The following is a 12689-nucleotide window of genomic DNA, read 5'->3' as shown; positions in this document are numbered from 1 at the left end:
TAATTAAGAAAGTTAGTTAATATTTCCTGTGTCTTAACTTATAAAATTTATGGTCTTGAATGATATATTAGTTATTTTTTAAAATATCTTTAATTAATTTACATATTTTTATTAAAAAATAACCAATATTTAAAATAAATGGATAAATTTTCTCTTTCAATCTTATTTGAGAATCTACTACTTCTTTATATTAAAATAATATAAATTATTTAATAATTTATTATTTTCAACTAATTTTATTAAAGTGGTTGAATTAGTTAAAAATGGAGACAGGTATCATTTAATTTTACTAATAATACTTAAAAAAATAAAATTCTAAAGATTGAAACTTGGTATCATGAATAAGAAATTTTCCTTGAAAATGGAATATTGTAAAGGGTATGTTTATCATTAATTATAAGATAAAAATAATTAAATTTTAATTATATTTAACTCCAATTTTTTCTTATGATTAAATTTAAATTATTAGAAAAATACGATAAAATTTAAAATAAAGTACACTTAGTACTAGGAAAATGTTAATTTTTTATAAATTTGAAATTTCAAAACTTTGTTTCTTTCGTTCGATTTACTTTTATAATTTAACATTCTTGAAAATTAATATTTTTCTAAAAAAAAAATAGCTATGTTTCACGCATAATTGTTTTCATCATAGAAGGTTAAAAAAAATACTCCAGTCAAATATTATATTACTTTTATTAAATCATTTTATCTGATAAATAGATTAACCATAAAATAAAAAGGCTAGTAATGAAATAGGATATTTTCAATTTTGTATATATTTTGAAGGGACAAAATAGATTCCGGAAAAAAAAAATAGTAAGTAAAACATTGTAAAGGTAAACAAATTGCAATTGTAGCATATATAAACTAATGAGCATAACTAAATCAAATTCTATAAAAAAAAAAAAACTAATTAAGTATAATTTGGTTAAACTAAATTTAAAATAGTTCCAACAAGTTGACCTGAAATTTTTAAAATTTTAAAAAGTTTAAAAAAGTGTTTAGTTTAGTTTTTTAAGAAATATAGATCATTTGTTATAATTTAGTTTAGCTTAATTGTTTTTTAATTTAGTTTTTGTGTACTTTTATGCATGTTTAAACTTATACAATGCAATTAAATTTGTATACTTCTACTACTACAGGACTTCGTGCAAAACAAAAAATAATATATTACAATAAACAAAGAGACTTAAAGAATTAAAACATTAATTATGTCAATACAAGCAAGTATCCATAGAAACATATTAAACTGAAATCAATACGCACCTCAATGTATAATCACAGAAATTGTCCCAAAAATAAATTTCAGTGCAATAAAATATGATAGCAATATTAATTTAATCATTATCTGTGTAATGAACTTTTAATGTGATAGCAATAATTAATTGTGACAAATATGATCAAAACTATAATTAATGCTTGGTTAAATGTAATTTAGTCATTTGTAGGTGTAATGAAATTTTAATTCCCATCAAAGTGCTTTTTTATTGATGTTTTTTCCTTACCTCTATCCATTTCACAACTTACTAGCAAATTAATCAACAGAGCCTTTTACAAATATAAATCAGATAAAAGAAAAGGGTAGTTATTTTGTATGTATATGTTAACAAATATAAATACACATTCTAATTCCATAGAACAATAATATAATTGTTTTTCAAGCTACACAAACTACAACATTTTCTTAAAAAATTAATCTTATTATTTTACATCTAACATAAATTACTAATTTGATGTATCATCTCCTCTTTGTTAAAAAGTAGTTTTTTTAAACATAGTGATTTCTAAATTTTCATATCTTTCATACTCTTATAAATTAAAGAATTTTACAGTCTGGCTTCCTGAGCAAAATTTGTATTGATGCTAGTGGCCTTGAGGTTGATCGCGAAAAGTTTTTTTTGACATTAACTCATATGTAGCATATCTCTCAAACTTCATACATCTTATAACAAGTGTTTAGCATAGTGTTTTGCCCATAAGAAATATTGGGTTAAGTTTTTACTATATATATATAACATTTCTCCTTTGAGATAATCCCTTGTAGGTAATTTATTTTTATCCCACAAACTTTTAAAACTATGATGTACTTCATGGTTTATATTATGTTAAGTTGATATGAGAGTATGCTCATCTTTAGATTCAAACATTCATATCCAATTGTCTTTCTCGTCTTTGTATAATTTTATTTATTTTAATTGAATTAACATGTTTTACATCATCTCTTTCCAAACAAATAGGTTCATATGTTATTCAAACTTTTATTTTTTATGATTTTCTTTTGATTCTCTTATGTCACTCATTTTTTCCTATTTTTGTGTTTGAAATTATATATAACATCTTGAACTTTTGTACTAGCCTATTTTCTTTCAGCCTTACTTTCGATCAAAACATTCTATTTGCTCTGTCGCTCTACCTCTTACTAATCTCTCTCTCAAATTACTTTCATCCTACATTTTTTTTCTTGGATACTTCCACCAAAATGAAGATTTGGAGTTCCTTTTAGAACTAGAGAGATTCCTCATGTCACCATACTTAGAAATAAGTATCTTACACCATAGAAATTTAGTCACATTTCATATCAACCATCTTTGTTTTTCAAGTACAACTTCATTGAACATTTTGATGTTTTTAACCCCTAATTCCCCCACATACCTTTGGTGTAAAAAAGCTCTAAAACTATTTTTAAAAGGTAAGCTTGACATAAATTCATAACACCTCAAAATATTGTAATGATGATATCTCAACCTTGTTCTTTTCTATTTTATATGTTATAAATAACTTCTTATCAATAACACCCTTCAAGAGTACACTAAATCTCTCTCTTACCTCTATATATGACCTTGTTTGCCACTACTACACTCTGCATCAAATTCATCCCATCAAAAGACACTTTGTGACTCATCTAACATGTCTTTAGCCTTCCAATTAAATATTTTGTCACTATCTTGTATACTCATCTCACTAATGACATAGGTTTGTACTTACCTAATCCTTGTTGATTTTCTTTTTTTGGAATAAGAGAAATAAATGAATGTTTGTCTCCTCAAGGATATGGGTTTGTACTTACCTAATCCTTATTTCTTTTCCTTTAATCTTTTTCCAAATTTTTCTTTAGTGTATGACCACTTCTACCTTGTACATGCAACTTTATCCAACAACATTGTACACACTTTTCAAACCTCTTATCTTCCAACTAGCAGTCGAGGACTTACACATCTGATTTAAAAATACTTAGGCAAAATCTAATACTCTCAATATTTACCAACATTCTATCTATTCTAGTTCTTACCTTCCCATTTTACCTATATTAGGTAAATGTTCTTTCCATTATTGGTAGTGTCGTTCATTTTCATAATTATGACAAACTCATTAAACCCCCTTCTCTCCCTCCTATCATAATTCGTTCTACTTTTTACTCTTCTCTCACTAGATCTTCTTACACAATTGAAGTCACCCACAAGGAACCATATTTTTGAACTACTAACTATATTCCTCTTTTTTAATTATTTCCACATTACTTTCTTATGTTCATACTTACAAAAGGAGTATACATTTAGAATTGCTATCCTTACCCTTTTTAATTCCCTCACCCTCTAGCATGTGAACCCATTTCCCAAGAAGGCATCTTATACTCCAAACGATTGTTTATCCCATATGCATAACATTCCTCCTGTTGTATTTTTTCCAGGAGTTGCTCTCCACAAAACCTTTTTTTCACCTTATAGACTCTAGCATAGACAAAATCTACATATGCACATATTATTATGATATTAATTCTATTATTCTTCTCATTTTAATTGTCCTCCCAACATTTTAATATTATATGATATTTATTGAAACCCTGGACAATATAACCCTAGTGAAATCTCTTCCAAAAGAGTTTTGATGATAATAGACACTTGTGTGAACTAATAATATACATGATATATTGTCATGAGCCTGATAATGTGTGTTTTGTGCTAGCTTTAGATCATCAAGTGGAGACTTGCAACATCAGATGGTCTAGCAGTAGTTATATCCATGTTTAATCATATTTTGAAATCAAAGCGCGTAATAAAAATTTGTAATAACAAATGTTTTTAAAATATCGATAAAATATCTTTAGAAATAATAAACACTCATACACATCATAATAAGATATCCTGAAAAAGAATCTTTCTTTATATAGAAAAAAAAATATAACCTTACAAAGTTCATATTTCAACAATGCAAAGGAATTGAAAGAAATGTGATACACTTTAATTTGCATACAAATCTTATAGTTGTTATATTTATTATGTGTTTTTAAATTGTTTTAAAAGAAGCTCCTTCAAATCAAAACTTTGCATATCAAGCTTTCAGTCAATGATGAAATTCAAGAGATCCAATGTAAGATCAACATAAGACTTATAAGAAGTCATCAAGATGAAGAAGAAAAACACAACAAGAAAATACACATACAAGTGTTATACAACCTTCAATGATCATTAGATTCTAAGTGTTCTTTGTGGGTGAGTGAAATCTAGGTAATTTCTCACTTTGTGAAGTTGCCCAATGAGCTTAAATTGACCTCTCTTTGAGAATTCTTTTTTTTTTATCTGCGAGGTCTTAGTTTCATGGAGAGATTAAGACATTTTAATAGGAGTGATTTGCGTACTCATATAATTAATAGTAATTTGTGTGTTCGTGTAAATAAAAGTAACTTAGTTACTCATGCAATAATTTATTTAATCAATGGAATCTCTTAAGCAATTATCTTAAGGGAAAATTGGACATAGTCCATAAATTTAGGTGAACCAATATAAATTTGTGTTGTTCTATTTTTAAGTTGTTTATTCGAGAAGTGGTCTAGTTTACTTTTTCGCGATTAGAGTTTAAGAGTTTTATTCAATCCTCCATCTTCTCTTTGTAAAGTCTTTTGTCTAAATAAGTCTCCCTTAAGTTTATTTTACAAGAAACCTTTTTTAAGATTTGAAAGTTTATTTTGAAAAACGAAACATTTTCTTCATATCTCTAAAAATTATGCCACATATTTCTTTCTTCTATTATAAAAAATAATATGGATTCTTCTTCTCCAACAAGAAATTTCATCATATAACATATATATTTTCAATCATATACATTTTTTAAGTTGTTTTGTTAGTCCAATTTTTATAACTTAATAACTAATCAAAGTTTAACATGTGAAAAAAAACTATATTTTAAATTTAAATTAAATCATCGAATCCTCGTGTTGCACCTTTTTACAAAAATAAATTAAATTAAATCATTTAATGTATATTATATTTGTTACTGATTTATTATTTATCATGTGCGGTATTATAGATGAATTTTACAAATACTTAATTCTCTGTTTGTTTCTGTTCATTTACTATAGTCGAAAAAAGATTTGCGGGAACATTTGTGTTTGTTTCTATAAATTGGTAGAGATTTGCAAGCGGAGAAATGCGTTGATGGCTTGAAATGTGTTCTTTGCATATAAGCAAAGAAACTTCATAAAACAGAGGAGAACGTAACATCTATTTTTCCTACGTTTATTTTTTTAATTTTTAAAACATAACCAAATTTAAAAAACAAAAGGATAAATAAATTTACATAATTTTTAATTCTAAAAAATAATTTTATAAATATAAAAATATAAATATTTTATTATATGTATTTATAATAAAAATAAATATTTTTTTTACATCAAATATGTTAATTAACTAAAATCTACACAAAAAATATCTTATATTTTATTATTTAAATATTTTTAAAGATAAAAATAAATTTGTAAACTTACATTTTACATATTTTTAAAAAATTAAAAATTCTCCTACAATCATTATAACACTCACTAACTTGAATAAATTTTCTTCTTAAATTCACTCTAACATACATTAATCTAAACAACCCCACTTTCTTTACACTTTCATTTTAAATAACTTCAAATCCACTCCCTCAAATCTTCTCCTCAATCCAAATATAACTAAATTAATGAAAACTTGAAGAATCAATTAAGTCAAAATGAAATCAAATATTATTAATTAAAAAAATTATGTTACTTTCTGATTTGCTATATAAATTAAAGTTGAATGCACTTTTTATTTGATTCAAACTTTTCTATTAGAATGTTAGTTAGATTTAAACAATTTTGGTATACTTGATTTTTTTTCAATAATTATATTTTAATTAAAAACAACAACATTTTTGCAATTTAGGAGCATCTCGTTTAGTCCGTTATGTGATATATTAAAAAATAAATACATCTAAGACGCAGATTATTCAAAACGTATTATTTTTAATACCAATTGTGAAAAAAAACATGTGTTAAATAGGTTGACCTACTTATATATCTAACTTTAGGTATAACTCATTTCAAATTTTGGTATGTATATATATCACTTCCTTACTTTGATCCTTATTCATGTAAAATATTTTTAATTTGATTCTAATACATGTTGTAAATTTTGAATTTGGTCCCTTTTATATATATATATACATAAATTAACCTATAATGATAAAATAAAAATGATAAGAATTAAAGGTATATTAGATATTGGGATGAAATTAAGAATATATTAAACCAATTAAAACTCTAATAAACTCTACATACTTATTTTCTTTGTACTATCGTTTGTTGCATTTAAAACCTAGGCCAACCTACATACTCTCTAAAACTTTGGACAAAAATAAAATGCAACTTCATGAATATGAAATTGACATCAAATATAAGACAAATCAACATGTATCACAAGTAGTATTCAAATTTTTGTTAATCAAACAAAATTTTGCTACTTCTCATTGCACTCTATCAACTGCAACAAACAATTTTTTGTCCTATACAGTTAGAATAACTGGGGAATAAATGATAATATTAGTAAAAATGAAATTGTTGAAATTAAGTAAAAAACGTTAAATGTGAGATGAATTTATATTATTAATAATTATTTTATTTATTATTTCAATATTTATTATTATTATAATAAAAAACATAAATATTTTATTAATATTTACAGTATAACTTATTGTATAAATATTGATAAAATATTTACGTTACAATCCATTATGTGATTGTATCTTTCTCATCATTTTTGTATAAAAAAAATCTCTTTCTTGATATTTATATTTTCTGCACCTTTCATAAAACAAAACGCACAGATCAGTTCTATCTTTTTGGGAGAGAATAAAAATTACAAATATGAGAACGTTGGTGTGTGAGTGGACAAATAACACAGTATATTCACACATTTGTTTAGAAAGGTCACTCAGAACATGTTTGAACTAAGTTTTTATGAAATTTTGCGAGAAAAATAAAATAAAGTTCTTCTTAAATAAAATTTAATTTGTATATAATTCATTTACAAAAATTCTATCATATAATTTCTCTAAATTTTTATTTTTAACTTCTACATAACTAAATTTTAGCTTAAGTAAAAAAATTCATATTTCTTTCTCTTATTTCTTATCATCATCCAAACAATATTTAAATCCTAATATACTCATATGAGAGTGACAAGAAAAATGTAGACTGTATGAAAAACCCTTTTGAGGGCTTTTAAGATTAGTTTTTTTGTTTTTTCATTATCTCCTAATATTCATTGATATATTCTTTTATCATATCATAATTTATTTTCAAAATTACCTTGGAATTATATTATATAAATAATTATTAGCGTTGGACATTTTATCACACGTCAATCTTATCAATATATTGTAATATATCATAAATTGAAACTTGTTTCTATTTTGGTTTCTTTGCCTATTTTTTTCTAGGCTTGTCTTTTTAGTTTTTTTCTTTGTTTGGTAATATATTAGACCTTTTATTATATTTTAGAAGCGTGAACAATATAGATCTTATTTTTCATATCTATTTTTTTCTTATTTTTTCACTAGTTTTTTCGTTCATCCTTGTTCAAGCGTTTTTGATTTTTCTGTCTTCAAAGGTGCTATCTTCATCTTCTTTCATTTGACTCACAACAAATTTTCTTACTTTGTTGTGGTCACTTTCGTATTATGGTATCATAGCTTTGTCTTTCTCCATTTTTTAGTCTAATTTCTTTTAATTATTGTTTACATTTTTTTTGTAGATATGGTGGAAGAACATTTGGCACAAAGTTTTTCTACCTCCATCCTAATGAGAATCTTGTTGCTCCTCTCGTTTGACATGTTCTCAACGAGACAAACTATCACTCGTGAAAACAATTTCGTCATCACGATACTTAGTGCTAAAAACAAGGTTGAATTCGTTCTTGGTACCACTTCTAGACTAAAAGGTCTGATCATTCTTTCTCTGCATGGAGTCATTGCAACAATGTGGTTGTTTCGTGGTTGGTCCACTTCGTCTCTCTCCCTATAAGGCAAAGCATAATATGGATGAATATAACTCTTGACATATGGAATGATCGAAAAACAAGATACTCCCAAGGAGACCTCTCTCGGATTTTAGATTTACAAATGGAAGCGTCTTCTCTGAGTCAAAGTGCCATTTCTATTACAATTTTTTTACCAAGTTAAGAATAATTTGGAATGAGCTTGAGAATTTAGACTTGATATGATCTGCTCTTATTAAATTAAGTGCACTTGTTTTGTCTCGTCTATAATCTCTCAAAGAAAACAAGAAGACCAAGCCATACAATTTCTTCGTGGCTTGAATGATCAATATAATAACATCAAATCACATGTGCTTCTTTTGGAACTATTCCCCAATAACCAAAATATTTTCTTTTGTGGCTAAGAAAAACGTCAAATGAATAGTAATCTCTTAGTTTCAAATATTAATATTGTTAATCCTAGTGTTAACAATAATATTGTGTCTTGTCACATGTTCCTTTTCTGGAAAAAATGGTCATAGTGAAGTCACTTTTTGTCGAAAAATGGTTTTCCAGATAGTAATTTTTTTTTTCAAGAATAGTGGTAATAGAAAAGTTTGTACTCAATGTGGTAGAAACATCTCGTAAGTGTCATATTTCATATTAAAATATAGATACTTATGGATATTAATTGATAAAATTGTTAGAATATATGACCTTAATCAAGAGGGGGGGGGGGGTGAATTGTTTATGAAAGATTTTCGTAAACTTTGAAGATATAATGAAGTTCAAAGCAGAATCATAGATATAGAAATTCATAAAACAATCAATTAAAGCTATTTAAGTTGATTAACAGAAAATCAACCGGTTGTTTTTGCGATTCAACCAATGTTTACATCAGCAGAATTAAAAACAACTTAAAAGCAGAATTAAATGAGTACAGGGTAAGAGAAAAACACACAAGCAATTTATACTGGTTCACTCTTATCCCAAGAGCTACATCCAGTCCTGAGAAACCATTGGGTATCTATTATGCAATCAAAATCCAGATTACAAACACACCACCAAAGAAGTGACCTTGAACACCTCAAGTCACACACTTCCTTTGGCACACAAACACCACAGAAATCAGAACACCCTTTGATTCTGCACTTACACACCAATGTTCAGAAATACAATAGATTCAGAAAGGATTACACCTGATGAAGATCAAATCAAAATATTACAACAATCCTATTCCATTTCTTTGAGAAAACCCAAAAGCTTTAATGCAAATCTTGAAAACTCAAATCTGTTTTCACACTTTCACAAATGTCTCAAAACTGTTATCCAACTTTAAGAGAGTATAACAGCCTCTTTAAATACTCCAAAAGCTGTTAAAAACATTTAAAGTAGGAGCCTATTCAGTTAGAAAACATTTAAAGCTGATTTGCAAACATAACAAAAATTTTGTTATGAATTTTCAACAAACAATCGGTTGAATTCACGAAACAACCGATTGAATTGGTTTGACAACAAAGTCAACCAAGTCAAACAACTTCAAACCCTTGTCAAAAACATCTAAGTGTTAAACAACAGATTGAAACGACAAAACAACAAGTTGTTTTTCCACTTCTTCATAAAACAATCTTTTTCAAAAAGGTTTTGATTCCAAACTATTTTAGATTCAAACAAAGAGTGGATTACACATCATTCTACCCAAAACCCACCCACACAAACAACAACTCCAACCCTTCATCAAACACCATGGATTTGGAGACATCAAAGCTTCAAGATCATCCTTGATCAACAAAAATAACTATAATATAAGCCCTAATATATGAATTTAAATTTTTTTACATATTTTGTGTAAGAACTATTTATTCCCAAATTTGTGTGTTAATTTCAGGATTCTAGGGAAAAAATGGAGATGAAAGAGAAAAAGGAGAATATACAAAGATAAAAAAAAGAGAAAGTTAGAATGCTCAAACACTCGCCTCGCGAGCTCAGCAACCCAAGCGAGATCACTTCAGAGACGTTGGACTTGTTTTCGTCCAACTCGCCCAGACAAACCCAATCACGCCCATACGAGAAGTCACTTAGCCCAATCCCAACTAGGTTAAATATGAGGCGTGTGACACAACCCTAGACATCAATTGTGACAATAGAAGGTGTTAGAAAACCCTAGAGGAGGTAACCGTCAAGGAGAAACATCATGGATCTTCTTTCTTGTTTTCCATGCTTGTAATGACCAACATGAGTGACTAATTCTACTGTTTGCGATTGAGAGTAATTTGTTCAAAACTTTTATGTATTATTGAGGTGGTATTTAAATATAATATTTTGTTCTTGATTGTTTGATTGATATTGTCATTTTATTCATAAAGCTTGTTTACCATGATTTTGATCCTTAGATTTGACTGAAAAGTACTTCCAAGTTTCTGACCTAAAGGATAATGCTTAACATATTTGAATGTTAGGAATAAATTTGAAATGTTAATTGCTATCAACATTTAATCATAACGATAAAGAGTTTTTATAAATATGTGAGGAATTGATATTTAGAAGACTCTCTTAATAATTTTATATGCGAGAAATCGATATAAATGAATTTTATATGAGCATTAACATCAATTAAAGGATAACATATTGTTATGTTTTTCAAACTACAAAAGAGTAAGAAGGATGAACCCCAATCCAGATTTTCCAATGTGAACCAACAAACTCTTTACTTTGCTTTCTTTATAATTCTTGCAATCACACATAATAAACTTCCAACAAACTTTATTATTTTGTTTTCTATTTAGTGAATCTTATACTTGATAAGTCAATTATTCCTTGTGGGTTCGATATTCGTCCTTAGAGACAAATTATTACTTATGACGTGGTACACTTGCCGTAAAAAAAGTCATCAACGCCTATACCATATTCTTGTTATTAGAAACATGGACACCCTCTAAGTCACATGCTTTGTGGTACTAAACCCTCTCAGATTAACAATAACACTTTTATTGATGGAAACTTCCCTGAGAAAAATAAAAAAGGTCATGAAATTGGAGATATTCGCATAATGCCACAACAATAACATATTCTCGTTGATATCTTCAAATAGAATGCAAGCAACATAGTCTCAGAAGTCTATAACAAGATTCTCTATTTACCTGGGAGATTCTCTCATATCTTGAAAATAAAAAAATAGTAGACTATCTCCAAAAGCTCTTTAGAGGTTGAATACCATGCTTTTGCAACCATCACTTATGAGATTCAATGGATAACTTATCTTCTTCAAGATCTTTATGTGCCCTATACTCAACCTGCTGTTCTATATTGTGACAACAATTCTGCCATCCATATTGCTTCTAATTAGATCTTTCATGAAATAACAAAGCATATCAAAATTGACTGCCATATTATATAGGAAAACTCTACATTGGTCTCCTCAAATTGCTTCAAATTTCATCTTTCATGTAAGTTGTTGACATCTTTACCAAAACTTTTAGCTCAGACTCAATAGATATCTATTTCCAACTTGAGGGGATTGATAAACTATATGTGTTTCAGTTTTTTTTAAGCTACTTTTATTTTGGGCTTCTTAGTATTAACCCATTTCTTTTAGTCTTGTTTTTTTTTTCTCTTTTTTTTCTCTGTTTTTGTTTAGTATATATCAGACATTCTATTGTATTCCTAGAAGCGTGAATAATACATATGTTGTTCTTTCTCTCCTTGTTTTCTCTCTTCTCTTCCTTTTCTGATTTTATCCTTTTCGTAGGTGCTATCTTCATCTTCTTTATTTGAGTCACAATGAATTTTCTTGGTTTGCTGTGGCCACCTTCGTATTAATATGTCTTAAATAATATAATATTAGTGTTTATTATTATTTTTATCTCCCTTACTTAAAATTTATAATTTAAACAAAAAGTCCAATAAAGGTGAAAATTGATGGAATCAAAATAAATCTTGTGAACTCTTCTTTAAGTAAAGTAAAGCTTATCACGCAAAAGACAAGTTAGGCTGGGTCAATTTGTTAATTAAGTCAAGACTTTTTTAAAAAAAAACCTGTTTAATTGAAAACATCTAAGCTGCTGATCTTTTATTTTAAAAAGTTTAATAAATTAGCTAATTAAATAAATACAAACAATATAAATGTTGTGAAATTAAAGGAGAAATTCATTAGTACAAGAAACATCCACCACATACATTAATTCAATTGTTACTCTCTCAATACAGTAAATAATTGCTCACAATGTAATCAACATTTTTAAGTCTTTAACAACATAACATCTTGTTTCACAAAAACGTCTAATACCAAATTTTCCCATAACATGTAACACGTGTTTCACACTTATACTCCCTAGAAACACTGTACAGTGGTATAGTGCATCTAATAAACAATAAACAATGTAAAAAGAAAAAAATTTAAACACTGCATAAAAAAGA

Source organism: Phaseolus vulgaris, chromosome 8, assembly GCF_000499845.2.
Source record: "Phaseolus vulgaris cultivar G19833 chromosome 8, P. vulgaris v2.0, whole genome shotgun sequence".
NCBI lineage: Eukaryota > Viridiplantae > Streptophyta > Magnoliopsida > Fabales > Fabaceae > Phaseolus > Phaseolus vulgaris.
Note: the sequence above shows the minus strand (reverse complement) of the source record.